Source organism: Callospermophilus lateralis, chromosome 3 (genome assembly GCF_048772815.1).
Source record: "Callospermophilus lateralis isolate mCalLat2 chromosome 3, mCalLat2.hap1, whole genome shotgun sequence".
Lineage (NCBI taxonomy): Eukaryota > Metazoa > Chordata > Mammalia > Rodentia > Sciuridae > Callospermophilus > Callospermophilus lateralis.
This window is the reverse complement of record NC_135307.1, coordinates 6,353,049-6,370,350: the sequence shown is the minus strand read 5'-3', so window position 1 is coordinate 6,370,350 and position 17,302 is coordinate 6,353,049. Positions and strand designations below refer to the sequence as shown.

Sequence of the window (17,302 nt, the reverse complement as noted above, 5' to 3'; positions counted from 1 at the left end):
TCAATAAAATAAAGATATCATGTCCAACTACAACTAAAGAATAAATAAATATTAAAAAAGAAAATATCAAATTTCATTAAAAAAGAATTTTTTATTCTTAAAAATTAAAAATAGTCTATTAAAAAAGGTGTCTTACTTCTTTGAATGAGGATGATTTAGACAATTCAAATTGTGGATCAGTGGAAATTTTGATATTCTTCATTTTCTTGAGAGAAAACTTGATAGGTATTACCTCAAATTCATATGCACCTAGAGGGTTCGATGAGGGAGCACCTCCATCTGGGGTCAGTTGCTCAGCACGTGCACTGCTGAACTACCCCCAGCACCGACCACACTCTGGGTGCCCAGGCTGCCTCTCTGTGCTGAGGCACTCGGTCCACTCTGGGCTGGAGTGAAGCACATCTATTGGTTTTTGTGACAAGGGGATCAATCAGGCAAACGGTTCCCAAGACAGGTGGTGGGCACACAGATGGATCTTATGTGGTCTTTGAGTGTTTGTGATTGACACGTGTTTAATTATGATTGGCAAAATCACAGAGTCATCAATAAACCAGTTTAGGTGAGGACGAAGGAAGGCCCAGCCTTCGTCCACCGAGGGCAGCTGGTGGCACCTGAGTCACGATAACAGGTGCCATGTCTGGACATCTGAGCCAGACCCAGCAAGGTCCTGTCCCATACTTTCACCTATACAGGTGGATTCATTGATGGACACTAGATAACTAGGTGTGTCAGACAGTAAATAAGTGCATGAAACCTGGTCCCGCCATGGACGTCTGTGGCGAGGCATGGAATAACGTGAATATAAACAACACATGGGAACACGTCAAGCAATCAGTGGACTGAAGATGTCACTTCTTTTCCTAAGGACCATTAGGCAGGGACACGGGTAGGCAGCGTCCAGTTTTGTAGGTGTGCATCCAACACACCCAAACATGTCTCTATGTTTGTATCCATGTTTATATTATGAAACAGTCGATACCCGACTGTCGGCACAAAGGACCATCTCAGCCTCTAGCTCATGTTCTTTGTCTCATTGTCCCCAAGAAGGACACACGCCCCCTCATTTGTATGTTCCTCCATGGAGCGAGCTCCGTGTTCCCTCGAGGCTGAGGGCAGAGGACCACTGTGAGGAAGGCTCACATCCTTCTGAGAGTTTTGCCACGAGGTGGTCACTGTGTCTTTAAAAATGTGAAACATAATCCAAAAGGCCAACCGTGGACCACAATTAAGGTGGAATTAATGAGATTTATGAATCCCCATGGGATGAAAGTTCATGGAAAAAATACATGGATACGCCGGGTGATCCATCAGACATGCACAACACTCATTGCCCTGCCTCTCAGGTTTTTGTGAAACCTAGTTTTAAAACTTACATCAGTAAGGTAATTAATTGATCAATTAACAAATACACACGAGAATAAAGAAAAAGGGATGTAATCCTGAGTCACAGGATGAGTGTTCTGTGTGTGAACCTCTGAGGTCCAATAAAAAAGTGGGTGTAGTCTACACCTCTGTTTAAAGCGCCCCCCTAGACTGATATCAGGAAAGTTAAAGGCTCACTTTTTGGAATGACCCAAAGGAAGAATTAGTGTACAGATTTAATATGATGAAGATGGTCTCACATCCCCACCGGTCCTGTACATGGGTAAGTAATTAAAACCATGAACACACTAAATATACAGATATCTAACAAGGAATATAACTGTCTCCACCCTCGTCCTTCTCTGGACAGGAATGACATCTACAGCCAATAACCAAGTGCTGTAATGTTGGTTTTCTCCAGAGAAGAACAGTGAACGTCCTACTTCCCTGTGCAGTGTAACACTGAGCAAGGGCCAAGTGAAAGGCGGGGCCCCAAAGAGGAATCACAACCTTGTGTTCATGTGTTCCACGTGGTACAGTTCCGAAACTTTGTGGTAAAGCAGGAAACATACCAACATATACAGATCATAGTGCAGTTCAAAGAGCAATAACTGGTGCGTGCATGTCTCCTTTTGACTAATGGTGGTGTAGACCTAATCATAGACAGTGTTCTGGGTCAATGGCAAGTTCCAATTAATGAATTGGCACAGATCAAGAATGAGCAGTGAGCATACCCCATTTGTTGTCAACATCTCTGCTCTCTTCTCAGAGTGGACATTGCCTTTGGACAAGAGGGCTGGCCCCTGGTCAGGTGCTGTTAGCGCCCTTCTGAGGAGGAGCTGCAGACCTGTGTGAGTCCTGATCAGCGTCCCTGCTTGGGATGGGTAGCAGGCCTAAGACCATTTACCGATTCACAGGAAGTGTACGCATAGGCACAAGTGTGACGTTCGGTACCTCCCATAGATAACAGGAGGGACATGAAGCATTGCATTGATTATGCATATGACACAGAGGTGTCAATGATTACACATACAGATTAAAACAACAAGGCATTTCAGACTTAGTGAATCAAAGGCTTATAATTTATCAATTAATGAATTAATAACTTAGAAAGTAGCAATGGTTGGACAGATTGAAGACCCATAGTGAATCGATGATGACTGCTGGAGGTGTCTGAGTGAGGACTGTGACTTGCCTCTGGACCTGAGTTCCTTCATTAAGTGCAATGTACAATGATTGCCGTAAAGTCTCAGGGTGAGAGATGCCAAGAGGGGCGCATCTTCATGAGTTGCCACCTTCTCTGCCCTCTGCTCCTCAGATTGGACCTGGCCTGTGGACAGGAGGATGGCTCCGTGGTCTGGTGCCCTTCGAACCCTCCTGAGGGAGCTGCCCATCAGTGTGAGTCCTGGTCAATATTCCTGTTTGAGATGGGTTGGCTTGCATAAGCCATTAGTCAAGTATAAATTGATGAATCAGAAAGTAGCCATGGTTAGACAGGTCAAGGACCCCTCCTGAATCGATGATGACTGCTGGAGGGGTAGGGGTGGAGACCTCTGGATCTGAGGTCCTTCCCTATCTCCCACCAAGTGTGTTTGTCTAAATGTCTCCCTGTGACAGATTAAAAGTGGGGCACTTCTCCAATCGTTGTTATCTTCTCTACCCTCTGCTTCTCAGAATGGACATGGCCTGTGGACAGGCGAATGGCTCCATGGTCAGGAGCCATTAGCACCCTGTTGAGAGGAGCTACAGCCCAGTGTGAGTTGTGGTTAGTTTTTCTCTTTGGGACGGGGTGACTTGCATAGGGCTTATGATCATTCAATTAGTGCATAAATAATGATTCAGAAAATGAAATGGTTGGAGTGAATGAGCAGTCGTTGTGGAACAATGATGATTCTAGGAGCTGTATGAGTGAGGACAGTGACTACCTTTTAAATCTGAGGTTCTTCTCTAACTCCAACCAAATTTGATTGCTTAAGTGTCTCACTGTGACAGGTGAACTCTAGGGCACATCTCAATTTGTTGTCATCTTCTCTGCCCTCTGCTCCCTAGAATGGATATGACCTGTGGACAGAAGGGTCTTCCATGTCCATGGTTGGAAGAAGCTGCTGACCACTGTGAGTCATGGGAGTGTTCTTGTCTTGGTTTGAATGGTTTTCTTGAGTACTTCCTGAATTATAAAATAATTTAAAATATAATAAAAAATAGACTGTATATTTTTGATAAATATACGTGCACTATGAAGTATTGATACTGTGTATATGAAAAATTGAGGGTTATTAATGAATTAATTCCAAGATTCTAACATTGGAATGATTCCATAATAGACTAGGAATAATGTGGCTCTTCTTTGGGTTTTGTGAATCAAGGTTCTATAATTATAATTATTCCATTAATGAATTAATCAATAGGCAATGAATGAATTAATCAATAGACGAATTAGAACTCTTTGGACAAACAGAGGATGATGACTAGTGGTGGCGTATGAGTCATAAAATATGAACACATGTCTGGCTTTCTCTTCTTGAAATAATGTTATTAAACAGGCATTAGTAATATAGAATATATTTATTTTTGGTCAATGCATTCATTGATTTTTATTCTATAATTGTATTTGGATCAATGAAAAATCTGTATAATGGAAATACTATTATAAGAGGCTTGACCAGTCATTGCTACGTATTACAACTATTGACAGCAATGTAAGTAAATGTCACACTGCTGTGCCTTCCTTGGCTAAGAGTGTTGTGCACAGTATGATTGATAGGTATTACTCAGCATCCGGGACAAACAATATTTCTGGTTATTCATTTTTGTACAAAAAAATGATACCAATATCCTCCAGATAATGAATTCCTAGTAGAGCAAGTACAGGGATTATGAAAAGCCAGGGTCAGGGGACAGGTGTCCTGTATCAGTGGTCTGCTTTGTCCTCTGTTCCGCAGACTGGATGATTTTGAGCCATTAATGCTGCCATCATGTTGTCATGGAGTTTGGATTACGTGAGTAATAGCTGATGTTCCAGTTTTATCTGCTTTTTTTTTTTTAAAGAAGTATTGCTACACTTAAAAAATTACATATAACCCTAGAAGGCAAAATGTTCCCACGTGAAGTATACAATGTATAATGTTACATTCGCCAGCTGTACATGAGCATAAAGCTCAGGATGTCACAGATGCTTCTTCCTGGTAAATAATATAGATGAAGCTTAGTGAGATTTAATGTTTCTTTTCTAAAAAATTTTAAACCAATATAAACTAACCATGGCCCAATAATGAATATGATGAGGAACCTTGCAGTTATTAATTGATCATGAGCCACAGGGAGGTTGAATATTGAGAGATGCTGTATGTTTGGCAGAGGATTCTACAGACAGATGTTGGATTTGTCCAGCAGCTTAGGTTCTGGACATCATGTTTCATTTTATTCTTATACATTAATTAATTACCTAATCAAAACAAAGGTGCAAATGAATGAACCATGAAGAGACCAAGACATGACCCTGTGCTCTTGGCTGGTGTCACATGAGCCACTTGTGAGGGAGGCAGCGTGTCTGGACATGATGTCCAACATGAGAGGAATAGAAGTGCTTTTGGTGGGCACCATCCTCGGGACCCAGGCAGGAACATGGAAGGATCTTGGTCTTCCCCTGTGTGGTTACACTTGCAAATCCTACAACTATAGTTACATGAGAAGATGCCAGACAATGGTGCACTGAAGCATTGTTTAATGACAGAACTCAGCGGTGGGTCATGGAACACATGGTGTCGGCACACAAGTCCAATCTGCGCTGGTGTTCCATGGCCAAGCCTTCATGGCTTAGAGGACACAGTGAGTGCAGGGACCCTGCAGGGTTCCTGCTATGGTCTGGGGCCATTTTGAATTAGCTGCTTTTGCTAAGAGCTAAGACTTTTGCAGAGGCCACAAGAGTGAGTTTCTCAATGAAGAGTGAAAAGCAAGGGTCAGTGGAGAGAAAGTCTCAGTGTGTTGTTTGTTTGCTTTTCTTTCCCTGGGTCTGCTGTGCGCTTGTCCCCAGTGGACCCTCTTGAGCTGGTTTGGAACTCCTCCGTGGCCAGGTTCTCCATGGGTGACTCTCCAGCAGACTTGGAGGTCAGTGTGGGTCTTGGTCTTTGTTCTTGCCTTGGTTTGGGTGGTGTGCTTAGGGGAACTCCTTGTATGTTTGAAATGTGTGTGGTACCACCACATGAAGCTTAGTGTAATCCTTTTAAATTTTGGAGTAAGATGAATCTTGATAAGAAGTAAACCAGATATAAAAAAGTGTGAATGAGTAGTGATAGATGTATATTGCGGTGAGGATCTTGCTAGATCTTTATCATGCAGAGTTATGGCCTTATTGGGTGTTTGTGAATCACAGTCTTTGAGGAACATTATGAGTGAACTAACAGATTAACAGTGACTGTAGTTCAATAAACCTGTTATATGTTTTATGAACAATTATAAGAGCTGTGCACAAAGTTTCCAAATTTAAAGTAGTAATGGCCACGGTGGTGCATGCCTGTAACCCTAGCTGCATGGGAGGCTGAGGCAAGAGGATCGTGAGTTCAAAGCCAGCTTCGGCAAAAGTGAGGTGCTAAGCAACTTGGTGAGACTCTGTCTCTAAATAAAATACAAAAAATAGGGCTGGGGATGTGACTCCGTGGCCAAGTGCCCCTGAGTTCAGTCCCTGGAATCCCCCCGCCCCCTGAGCAAAAAGAAAGTAATGATGGTAATGTTAATGACCTTGGTAGGAAGAGATGTGCTCTGAGATAGCACACTGTGCACAGACCTGTGTGCAGTTAGTCCACACTCATCAAAGAGTCTGAAGAACGTTTCCTGTGATGCCAGTGTGAAGCTCCTCATTCAGTACTTGCCACTGCATATGTGGGTCACGTTTCCATACTGCTTCCCATTCATTTGTACAACTGGAATAAAAATTAGTACACAGCTCAAATTGTCAAGTTGGATCTACTCATGCAGACACTAAATGTAGAGATGAATGGAATTGGCTGACTGAGGTGGGTCTTTCCTTGGACTGCTGATGATCACTGCCGGCGTATGAATCTCTGATCATGAATAATACGTTTCTGGAACTCTGAGGTCCAACCCCAAAGGGAATAGGATCAGCGAAGGTGGGTGGGTGGATGTCTCACTCTTGCCATCTTCTCTGCTCTCTACTCCTTAGCATGGATGCTTCCGAGGGGATGGAGCCATACCTCCCTGGTCGCCAAACCATTGGCTGCATCTCTGCGTCAGGACTTGGGACCAATGTGAGTCATAGCTAGAGTTCTTTGGGTGGTTCTGCTGGATCATTGAAGGGCCTTTGCTTAAGTTGTAGAAAATGTGAACTATAATACATTAGGCACACCCAAGGCCAAAGATCAGATGAATGGGAAGTAATATACCAAAATACATGTGTACAAAGCTGAGGATGGTGTTTGGAGAAGTAGAGTGGTAAGATGGTACCTATACAGATGACCACCACCAGGGCTATCTGTGGGCTTTCTGGGAATAAGAAGGTTTTCATGAATTATTAGTGAATCAATGATTAAATCAGTAGGTCACTGTTGTATTTGACTCATATACTATGAAAGTGTCTAGAGCCAGCACGATAGCACACAATTGCAATACCAGAAGCTCAGGAGGTTGAGGCAGGAGGTTCATAAGTTCAAAGCCAGCCTCAGCAAAAGTGAGGTACTAAGCAGCTATTTTGTATAAAATACAAAATAGGGCTGGGGATTTGGCTCAGTGGTCAAGTGCCCTTGAGGGCTATCCCACAACAGATTAGATCTTTATTTTCAAGTGTTTTATGCTATTATTTTATTTGGACCAATAAACAAATCAGAGGTCCAACAGAAGCAGACCCTGGTTCATACCTGCTATGGAATGGATCCTATGTGCAATGTCAGGTGATGGTAGGATGCATGGATCTTTCTCTCCATGTATTTCATGTGTATTCTTATAACCTGATTAATGGTGGCAGAATAAGCATATTTAGGCGCTGCAGCATTGTCCGCTGGTAAAGTACATGAAGGGTATTTCCTCTGGGGTCAGGAAGATATACACAGTGAAAAATTATACTTGAGCATTGTTCTTGATCTTTTGCAAGCTAGAGTTTATCCTATTTTGAGAAAAACAAATATTGCCGTAATTGATGGAAGCCAAGTGAAGGATGTGAGTGAAGGATGGGATGCATCCATCAGTGGAGAGGTCGTCCCGGGCTTAGTGTGATCTTGCCTGCTTGGTGCTTCACAGTGGCTGTCCCTGACTGGTATGAGGACCCTGCTGTGTGGAGACATTCTGTGCTGTCACTGTGTTAAGGAGGTGACCACTGTGAGTGATAGCCAAGGTGTTTTTTCTTCTCTGGGGGATGGTGTAGAGGTATCATAGCATCCTTAAAATTCTTAAACAAATAAAAACTAACCATGGCCCAATAATGAATATGATGAGGAACCTTGCAGTTATTAATTGATCATGAGCCACACAGAGGTTGAATATTGAGAGATGCTGTATGTTTGACAGAGGATTCTACAGACAGATGTTGGATTTGTCCAGCAGCTTAGGTTCTGGACATCATGTTTCATTTTATTCTTATACATTAATTAATTACCTAATCAAAACAAAGGTGCAAATGAATGAACCATGAAGAGACCAAGACATGACCCTGTGCTCTTGGCTGGTCACATGAGCCACTTGTGAGGGAGGAAGCGTGTCTGGACATGATGTCCAACATGAGAGGAATAGAAGTGCTTTTGGTGGGCACCATCCTCGGGACCCAGGCAGGAACATGGAAGGATCTTGGTCTTCCCCTGTGTGGTTACACTTGCAAATCCTACAACTATAGTTACATGAGAAGATGCCAGACAATGGTGCACTGAAGCATTGTTTAATGACAGAACTCAGTGGTGGGTCATGGAACACATGGTGTCGGCACACAAGTCCAATCTGCGCTGGTGTTCCATGGCCAAGCCTTCATGGCTTAGAGGACACAGTGAGTGCAGGGACCCTGCAGGGTTCCTGCTGTGATCTGGGGCCATTTTGAATTAGCTGCTTTTGCTAAGAGCTAAGAGCTTTTGCAGAGGCCACAAGAGTGAGTTTCTCAATGAAGAGTGAAAAGCAAGGGTCAGTGGAGAGAAAGTCTCAGTGTGTTGTTTGTTTGCTTTTCTTTCCCTGGGTCTGCTGTGCGCTTGTCCCCAGTGGACCCTCTTGAGCTGGTTTGGAACTCCTCCGTGGCCAGGTTCTCCATGGGTGACTCTCCAGCAGACTTGGAGGTCAGTGTGGGTCTTGGTCTTTGTTCTTGCCTTGGTTTGCGTGTTTTGAATCATAGGCTCTCATAAATATTATCAGTTAATTAATAGGTGAATGATAATACTCTTGTGTTTTGTTATTCATATATATTTATGTATGAATTGTCCAACAAATCAATTTCTATTAGTTTTAGTTGAAAGAGAGCTTAGCACTGGACCAATCATGACATCTGGCTGCATGTGAGTGACTTGTGATGAGCACCTGGTGTTTGAAACTCTGAGGTCCGATTGTTGCATCTGGTCCCTTCTTCATTTCTGATCTTTCATCTTTCAATATCAGTGTTGGAGGGTCTTATTTTTGATCCTTCTGTTCATGAGTTTTGAAAATAATGTAAGTGATCAAGAATGTATAATTAAACATGTAAATTAAGAAAGATGAAGATGGTCAAACATTGTTTATTAATAAAATATATAGTTAGCTAAATGAATGTTAACACAGATATAATATGCAGATGAAAATTCTCATGATAAGTAATAGCTAATCATTACTCTTGGCAAATTTGAGATTTTATTAAGAGGAAAAGAAATCTAATTACAATAGATTAATCAATGTCTAAATTTCTCATTTATAGTAGATAACATGGACTATGGAGAAAAGGTTTTCATCATGTCCCCTGCTCTGTACTCTTTGGAAGTGACGCAGTCACCTGATTGAAGCTTCTCTTGTGACCAAAAATGTCATGCTTCCTCTGAGTTAAGAAAGACTTAAGGTGAGTTTTTTCCAAAGTTCTTTCTTAGCTTTACTCATTTGAGTGTGTTCATGGTAAATGAAATACTATTAAGTTAATTCAATAAGGAAAATAAATTCAAAAGATATGTTACACAATATTATTCTGTTGTTAATAATATATATTATATTTTTAAAATATATGAAAGGAGACGTTCTATGTTCTCACCTCAAAATTCATAAATATATGAGGTAATGCATATATTGATTAGCTAGATTTAGTCATTGTACAATCTGTATAGATTGTACAATGTTATACATGAGGAATACATAGATATTTTTTTATTATGGATTTTATTTTTTTAAATACACGACAGTGGAATGTATTACAATTCTTATCACACCTATAGAGCACAATTTTTTATATCTTTATATAAAGTATGTTCACACCAATTCATGTCTTTATACATGTACTTGTGTTTTTGTTTGCATTCAATTCTTATTACACATATATACCACAATTTTTCATATCTCTGTTTATAAAGTAGGTTGACACTGAATTCATGTCTTCATACATGTATTTTGAATAATGATGTCCATCACATTCCACCATCTGTGCTAATCCCCTGCCTCCTCCCTTTCCCTCCCTCCCCTCTGCCCCATCTAGAATTCATTTATTCCTCCCATGTTCCCCGTCCCATCCCACTATGAGTCAGTCTCCTTATATCAGAGAAAACATTCGGCATTTTTTTTGCAGGGGGTGTTGGCTAACTTCACTTAGCATTATCTTCTCCAACGCCATCCATTTACCTGCATATGTCATGATTTTATTCTCTTTTATTGCTGAGTAAAATTCAATTGTGTATACATGCCACATTTTTTTATCCATTCATCCACTGAAGGAATCTTATCTCTCAATTAAAAACTTAAAAAGTTTTAAGTGAGTAAAATATTTACCATGACCTAATTATTAGTATCAGATTAAACATTAAGTTATTCAGTTTAATTTTACTCTTATGTTGATAATTGTTCCTTAGATTGATGTCCAAAGATCTTTTTGGTTATTCTAAACCATGCAGTTTTATTGTTATTAATGATATAGCCCTTTTGTTGATCAGAACGTCAGAACAAATGCAGAAAAGGTTATCCAGTCAGGGACCAATGATAGCAATGATGACAATTTGTGTTACAGACTATGAATAATGTGTGTCTGAAGCTCTGAGGTCCAACACACTACAGAATTAGTCCACTTTCTCTATTGGAATTGACTCTAGGAAAAAATCAGGGATGTACACACATGATGTCATTGCATTTGTGGCAATAGGTTCATTATTAATGTGTCATTAAGCTAATGTAATAAATTCATAAAGAAGAGGTGATGTATTCTCTATGTGCATTTACATTGAGGCAGGAAATATTGGTTATATGTGCAGATATTTAAGTTAAAATAGAAATATTGTTTAAAATGTATAACACTTTATGGCTATTTAGAAACAGTGTTACCATTTTAGGTAAGAATTGTATAGACAGTAAATAAGAGTCAGTTTTCTTATTCTGGGTCAGGCTCAAGATGGAGATATTCCTTTTGTAAGATGTATGTGCATGCACGCGTATGTGTTCATACAGAAGCACAAAATATACACATACATATGCATACACACAAACACACACAGCACAAATTAAATAGTAATAAACAGCTGAATGACTGCATGAATGAAATGAAGAACATAGAAATCAGTGCACACAGAGCTTCCTTTTGACTCTTGGAATGAGCCACTGAGGTGACTTACATTCTTCCCTGGTCACCAGCTGTGGTTGCTTAAGAGTGCTGGGATTCCTGTGAGTAATGGCTAAAGTCCTCTCCCTCGTGTCAGGGTCTTTCTCCATCCTACAATTATGAATGTATTATTAAGAGTGTGATATTTTGATTTGGAATTTGGTAGGAGATAAAAGCATTTAGTATCAATCTTCTCATAGAGAAATGTCTACATTAGAACCCAGATAATCGATAGTGTTCAAAATTGAAAGCAAAACCTAGAAGGACAAGAAGAAAATGAGTTTGGCAGGTACAGGAAACATATTCTGTTTTCTTTTAATATTGACTTTTTAGTTTTAGGTGGTCACAACATCTTCATTTTCTATGTGCTGATGATGGAGCCCAGTGCCTTATGCATGCTAGGCGAGCACTCTACCTGTAAGCCACAACCCCAGCCCTGGAAAACATATGTTTTAGAAATAGAAACAATACCTAAAAACACAGAGAAATATTTGCAATTGATTCTGTTCAGGGGTGAGATTCAGGATTACAGAAGGCTTTTAATTGTGATAATTAACTTGTACAAATAAAAATTTTAGAAATTAAATTAAGTTGCTCTTTTAAGCCCCATACAAATATATATCTGAAAAAGAAAAAGAAAATCCTCTGTTTGCTTATTTTTCAACTCTTTGCCTGCTTTAATTCTAGATAAATAAAATCTTAATTTTTTCAAAAAAAGAGTGTGAAGTAGTTAAAGAACACAATTGTTTCTTGTGACATCTATGGATATGGAAGCTTTGTATAAATGAATGTAGCCACAAAACAGGATAATACACAAAAGGACGTCATCATAGGAGAGTACTTCTTTGTGTGCAGATCAGGGTTATAAAGCCTCTTCTAATGCAAAAAGACGTTCCTAACTCTTCTGAATGGTTGCATTTAAAAATTTTTAATTTATATTCTCAAATTTTCATTACCAAATATAATCAAATGAATCATGGAAGAAGTCAGGTAACAGTGGTGGAAGATGGCAGTCTGGGCCAGTGATGACTGCAGGGGTCATATACGTCATATGTGTGGAAGAGGTACCTGGAGCTCAGGTTCAGAGTGGAGAACTCACCCCCTCCTGTGGGTGTGGTCCTGCAGGCAGGTGTCAGGGTTCCCAGGAGCCTTGGTCTGGTACCTGTGGCCATGTATCTTCAAACTCTCATGCTTATACCTAGGAAACGACCCATCGATAAATACAAATAAATAGACATGAGTGAACTAAAACATGGGTGATTCCAGAAAACTATTAAAGTAATGTGAACCCCAAATCCAGTTTAAGGAGAGCCCCAAGAGAGTGTACGTTATAGACAAAGGTTCATTTTCTGTCAGGAGTATGTTCAAAATTGTTCGTTTTCATATGGAATGTGTACTTCAAATTACTGATTACCTCAGTGAGTGGCTAAATGTGAGGTAAAAAACAAGGAACAGGGTACAGAATGTCCTCATTTAAAAAGCACTTGCTCTCATTCACACTCCTCAGAATGCACCCCTCCCCTGGCTGAAGGGCTCTGCTTTGGTTGCATGTTTTGTTAGGAACCCGGAGAGCACTATGTAGCTGATGTTCTTACCCCTGATTTAGGGACTTACTTAAGGACACAATAGTTCTCCTGGTCCATCTGGGATGTATTTCAGGACTCCCAGTGAATGCCAAGCCTGGATACAGCCCTGAACCCTACACCCACTTATGTTTTTCCCTGTATGCATGTATTTAAAATAGTTGAATTATAAATTAAGAGCAGTTAGTTGTCCACAAGAACTAATGATAAAATAGAGCTGTTATCACATATACTGGAATAAAAGTTGTTTAAAACATGATTTTTTTTTCCTGAAATTTTTAATTAAATATTCTTGGATCATTGCCATCCTGAGTAACTGAAACTATGGAGATTGAAAGCACTGATTATTAAAAAGCATTAAATGTAATAAATAAAGGCAAATTGTTGCCTAGTGGCAAATAAGGGATTCATATGATGTATTATTGATTAATGTATATAAGAAATACTAAGAGTAGTGAGTGAAAGGGATGTAGTATAATGGGAATGATCCTAGTTGAGTATTTGGGATCTTCAGTCTCTTCTTGGACCTTTGTCATTCGTAGTGTTTTAAAATTTAATCAATTAAATAATTCAGAAATGAATGAAGAAATTGTGGGCCTTCCCCAGGCCTACAAGACATGCTAGTGTGAGTCAAAGATTAAAAATGTATGTATGACACTCTGAGGCCCAACATAAAGACAAATCTTGTCTTTGTTTTCACACACTGTCTTTCTACCATTATTATTGATCAATGAAAGAATCAGTGAAAAAATAGATAAATAAGTCGACATAAAATAGATGAAGCATTGCTGAAGTACAGAATTATCTGATGAGGCCAGAAAAATGATTAATGTACATTGGAAACATGAAAGGCAATAAGAAATGAATGGCACTTGAGTGGCAGCTCTTTGGCTGATGATGATACCGTGTGACTTACAGGCAGGGTTTGTGTTCTGGGTCAGTGACAAGTTTGAGGTTGTTCATTTTCTTGAGAGAAAGGGAATGATGTACCCAGAATTACTGATTACAGCTCTGATGTATACATCGGAAGGAACTCCCTCGGGATGGTTCACGCATCCTTCGTGGGTTTGGAGACTGATGTGAGTCATGGTGCCCTTGTGTTGGTTTAAGGATGTTCACTGTAGCATTAAAGCTGTGCCATATGGAGAGGGCCAGCTAGGGTCCAATGACAAGCACAGGGTGCACACAAAGTACTCTATTTATTAATTCATTTATGAAAAGTGAGGATTTTTAGTAAAGGAGATACTTTTTAAAAATATTTTTTTTAGTTGTAAATGGACAAACTATCTTTATTTGTTTAATTATTTTTATGTGGTTCTGAGGATCGAACCCAGGGCCTCACACCTGCAAGGCAAGTACTCTACCACTGAACTATAGCCCCAGCCCAGTAAAGGAGATATTGATCAGAGAATGATTTCATATGCAAGTTAAGGATATTAGGACTCTTCATGGGTTTTGTGGATCATAGTGCTTTAAAATTATTAGTAGTGAATTTCTGAATTAATCAACAAATCATCTAAAAATAAGTCAAGAACAAATGGCCCCTTCCTGGACCAATGATGACGACTGGTGGTGTGTGAGTCAAGCATGATGACTACATGTGTCTGAAACTCTGAGGTCCAATGCCAAGGACTCTTGTCCATTCCCCCATTCAGAGGGGTCCCATAGGGAGATGCTGGGCACGAAGTTATGGGCTTGGTTTTTGTGCTTAACACAGAATGAATTATAAGGTACTCTTCTGTGCCAATGGCAATTTCAAAGTTGTTCGCTTTCTTAAGAGAAAATGAAATGCCAACATTTTAAGGAATGATTTTGCACGTGTGACTGGCTAGATGATAGACTCTGCACAGAGCAAGGGTCTGGGGAGGATGCCCCAGTCTTATCCCCTCCTCTGTTTTCTACTTTCCAGGATGGACATGCTCCAGTTGACTTTAGCACTCTCTCTGGGGCAGGAGCTCTGCAGCTCTATCTGTGTGTTCGGAACATGTTGACCAAGGTGAGTCGACAGTCTGTTCCCTCCATGACCCATCCTAAAAAGTGTTGCCAGGAACATACAAGGATCTTGTGTCAGGCTGTTGTGTTGATGAATTCATCATGATGGTATTACAAGGAATCAATGGTATCAGTGGCCACATAAGTGAACATATGATGCATAAAGGTGGTAAACATGATCATTGTTAAACTACATGATAAGTAAAATAATATTGATCATAAAGTGGAATGAATGATATTGGAACAAATGTACTTCCTCCTCCTGTGTATATTGTCTTTGACTAAATATAGTAATGGAAAGGGAACACATAATACTGTTTGATCTGAGACATTTATACATTTAGTGTTTGATTTGTTAAGAGAAAAATAAATATCATCACAAATAACCTGGGAGACTAGGTAATTAGAGGGAGGCCTGGGGATCAGTTAACAGAACGTCTCAATGTTTTCAGGCATCTGCTCTGCTCTGTGCTCCTTGGAGTGGATGTACCTGTGCCGATTCAAGGGTGATCCCTATGGTGGTGAGCTCTTGCCTCAGCAGGCTCCGAACAGAGGCATCAGCATGCGTCATATTTGGTGGTTGTCTGGGTTTATGTCAATGATTAATATTTCACATGTTAATATGAAATCTTACTTTAATGTATAAAAGAAGCCTAAGTTTCATTAATGAAAGATTTTAGGTTTTTGTAAATATAATGTGATTGACTTCTAGGGACATCAAAGAGCTTGCTCTTTTTGTGATTTGCATGTGTCTCCTTCTTGGTTTCTCTCCCCCTCTTCAACCTCTGCCCTCTGGGATCTCACAAGGTTATGTTGCCCTAGGTGATCTCAAACTCCTGGTCTCAAGGAATCTTCTCCGTCAGCCTCCTGAGTAGCTGGGACTGGGGGTGCCTCCACTTGACCCAGCTTTAAGTGGTTAGGTGATCCCATAAAGAAGAGTAGTTGCGCATGCTGGGACAGAGGGCCAGTCCTGAGATGCAGAAGACAGGGGAGGCTGTGCTGTGGATGTTCCATGTGAAGCACTGGGCACCATGCAGACAGGATCTAGTCCTTTCCCGTATTCAGTGTGATGCCATAGATGGGGGCAGGAATACCCAAGGGCTGGTTCATGGTCTTGTCCATGAGCTTTGAAAATGTCATCCTAAAAATATCAATGGTAGTATGAAAACAAATGTATAAGTGAATAAAAATGAAGAGGCGAAACATTGTTCATGGCTAAAGCAGCAGCAAGCGGGAATGCCAGGGCGTGCTGGAGTGGATGATAGATGGAGCAGGTGTATAGCTTTGTTGACTAACAATGGTGTATGCACTAAGGAACAGTGATTGCCCCGAGTTCTGTCCATGTTTGAAGCTTTCTAAGAAGAAAAGTAAGCAAATATTACCCTAAATTAATAAATATCTAAGTGACATGTAAATTGGAGATAGAAATTATGGGTCAGTGGACAGAATGTCCCAATCTTTTTATTGTTATCTCCTTGAAGTAGCCTGCAGAGGAGATTGGCTGAGCTAATTTAAGCACTGTGCCACATCACATTCTCCTGTTACTTCTTTCTTCTGAGGAGATCATTTTTTTGTTTGTTTCTTAATGAATCGGAATCAATCTTTCTGTTTGGAGAATGCTGCACACAGATGGTAGGAATATAGAGTGTATTTGATTTTTATCTTTTGTTCATAGATTTTTATTTTACTTTCATAATTATTTTTTTATACAAAAGAGTCGTATAGACAGTGTTCTTGTCTTGAGTTCAGTCATTTCTTTCATTTTATTTCTCTTGTTTGTATGGTACTAGGGATATCCTAGAATCCAGGACCTTGCACATGCTAGGCAAGTGCTCTGCACTGAGCTATATCCCCAGCATTGGGTACAGTCAACTTCTTGAGAGTCCACATAGCATCATTAAAAATTATCAGACAAGCCATGCACAGTGATACATGTCTGTATTCCCAACTACTCTGGAGGCTGAGGCAAGAGGACTTGAAGTTTGAGGTCAGTCTCAGAAACTTAGTGAGAACCTGTCTCAAAATAAAAGTTACTGTTTTTATTTTTGTCTAAAGTACTACATTGGTGAATATATCTTTCTAATTAAAAAGGATTGGGAAATACATTTACCTTCTAATATTTGTCTCATGTCAATATTCAGTGTTGTAATTATTTTTTATGTTTTCGTGGAGCACTTGAGTTACACATAACAGTGTTCATTTCCCTTATCATACATGCGTGGAATAGCATTTGTTTCACTTCAATCCTCACCACTTACTTTTTCCCTCCCGTTTTCCCTCCCTTTCTCTCCCCCTGCTCCCTTCCTCAATAAAGGGTTGGATACAGCTCAGGGATGGAACTCTTACCTGCATATGTGATGCCCTCAGAGCCATCACTAGTACAACGAAGAAAAAATTAGCAAATATTTATCAAAGGCCCATCAATACAAATGGTCCATGCCCTCAATCTGGAATATCCTACAGAGAGATAAGGGAAATAGCCTGTATTTGCCTTGTACCTCATATCATGCATTTTTATTCCTTTGTAATAAGATTAATAAACAACCAACATATAAGAATATAAGAATATAAAGATAGGTGATGTACAAAAAAAATGCTGTACCAGTAAAACCTGGTGAGG

At 40.0% G+C, this 17,302-nt stretch overlaps 5 non-coding genes across 5 annotated transcripts; all 5 read left to right on the top strand.

Annotated features, from left to right (window-relative positions):
- The first annotated feature begins 3,816 nt into the window (after window positions 1-3,816).
- LOC143396135 (small nucleolar RNA SNORD113/SNORD114 family) lies at window positions 3,817-3,888 on the top strand. The gene has a single exon (XR_013091011.1). It is a non-coding gene; the product is annotated as a small nucleolar RNA SNORD113/SNORD114 family (small nucleolar RNA).
- Window positions 3,889-6,387: 2,499 nt separating this feature from the next.
- Window positions 6,388-6,462, top strand: LOC143396123 (small nucleolar RNA SNORD113/SNORD114 family). Its single transcript, XR_013091000.1, has one exon. It is a non-coding gene; the product is annotated as a small nucleolar RNA SNORD113/SNORD114 family (small nucleolar RNA).
- Window positions 6,463-8,816: 2,354 nt separating this feature from the next.
- On the top strand, window positions 8,817-8,891 carry LOC143396127 (small nucleolar RNA SNORD113/SNORD114 family). Its single transcript, XR_013091003.1, has one exon. It is a non-coding gene; the product is annotated as a small nucleolar RNA SNORD113/SNORD114 family (small nucleolar RNA).
- A 1,593-nt stretch (window positions 8,892-10,484) lies between these two features.
- LOC143396134 (small nucleolar RNA SNORD113/SNORD114 family) lies at window positions 10,485-10,559 on the top strand. The gene has a single exon (XR_013091010.1). It is a non-coding gene; the product is annotated as a small nucleolar RNA SNORD113/SNORD114 family (small nucleolar RNA).
- A 3,680-nt stretch (window positions 10,560-14,239) lies between these two features.
- On the top strand, window positions 14,240-14,313 carry LOC143396121 (small nucleolar RNA SNORD113/SNORD114 family). The gene has a single exon (XR_013090998.1). It is a non-coding gene; the product is annotated as a small nucleolar RNA SNORD113/SNORD114 family (small nucleolar RNA).
- The last annotated feature ends 2,989 nt before the right edge of the window (window positions 14,314-17,302 follow it).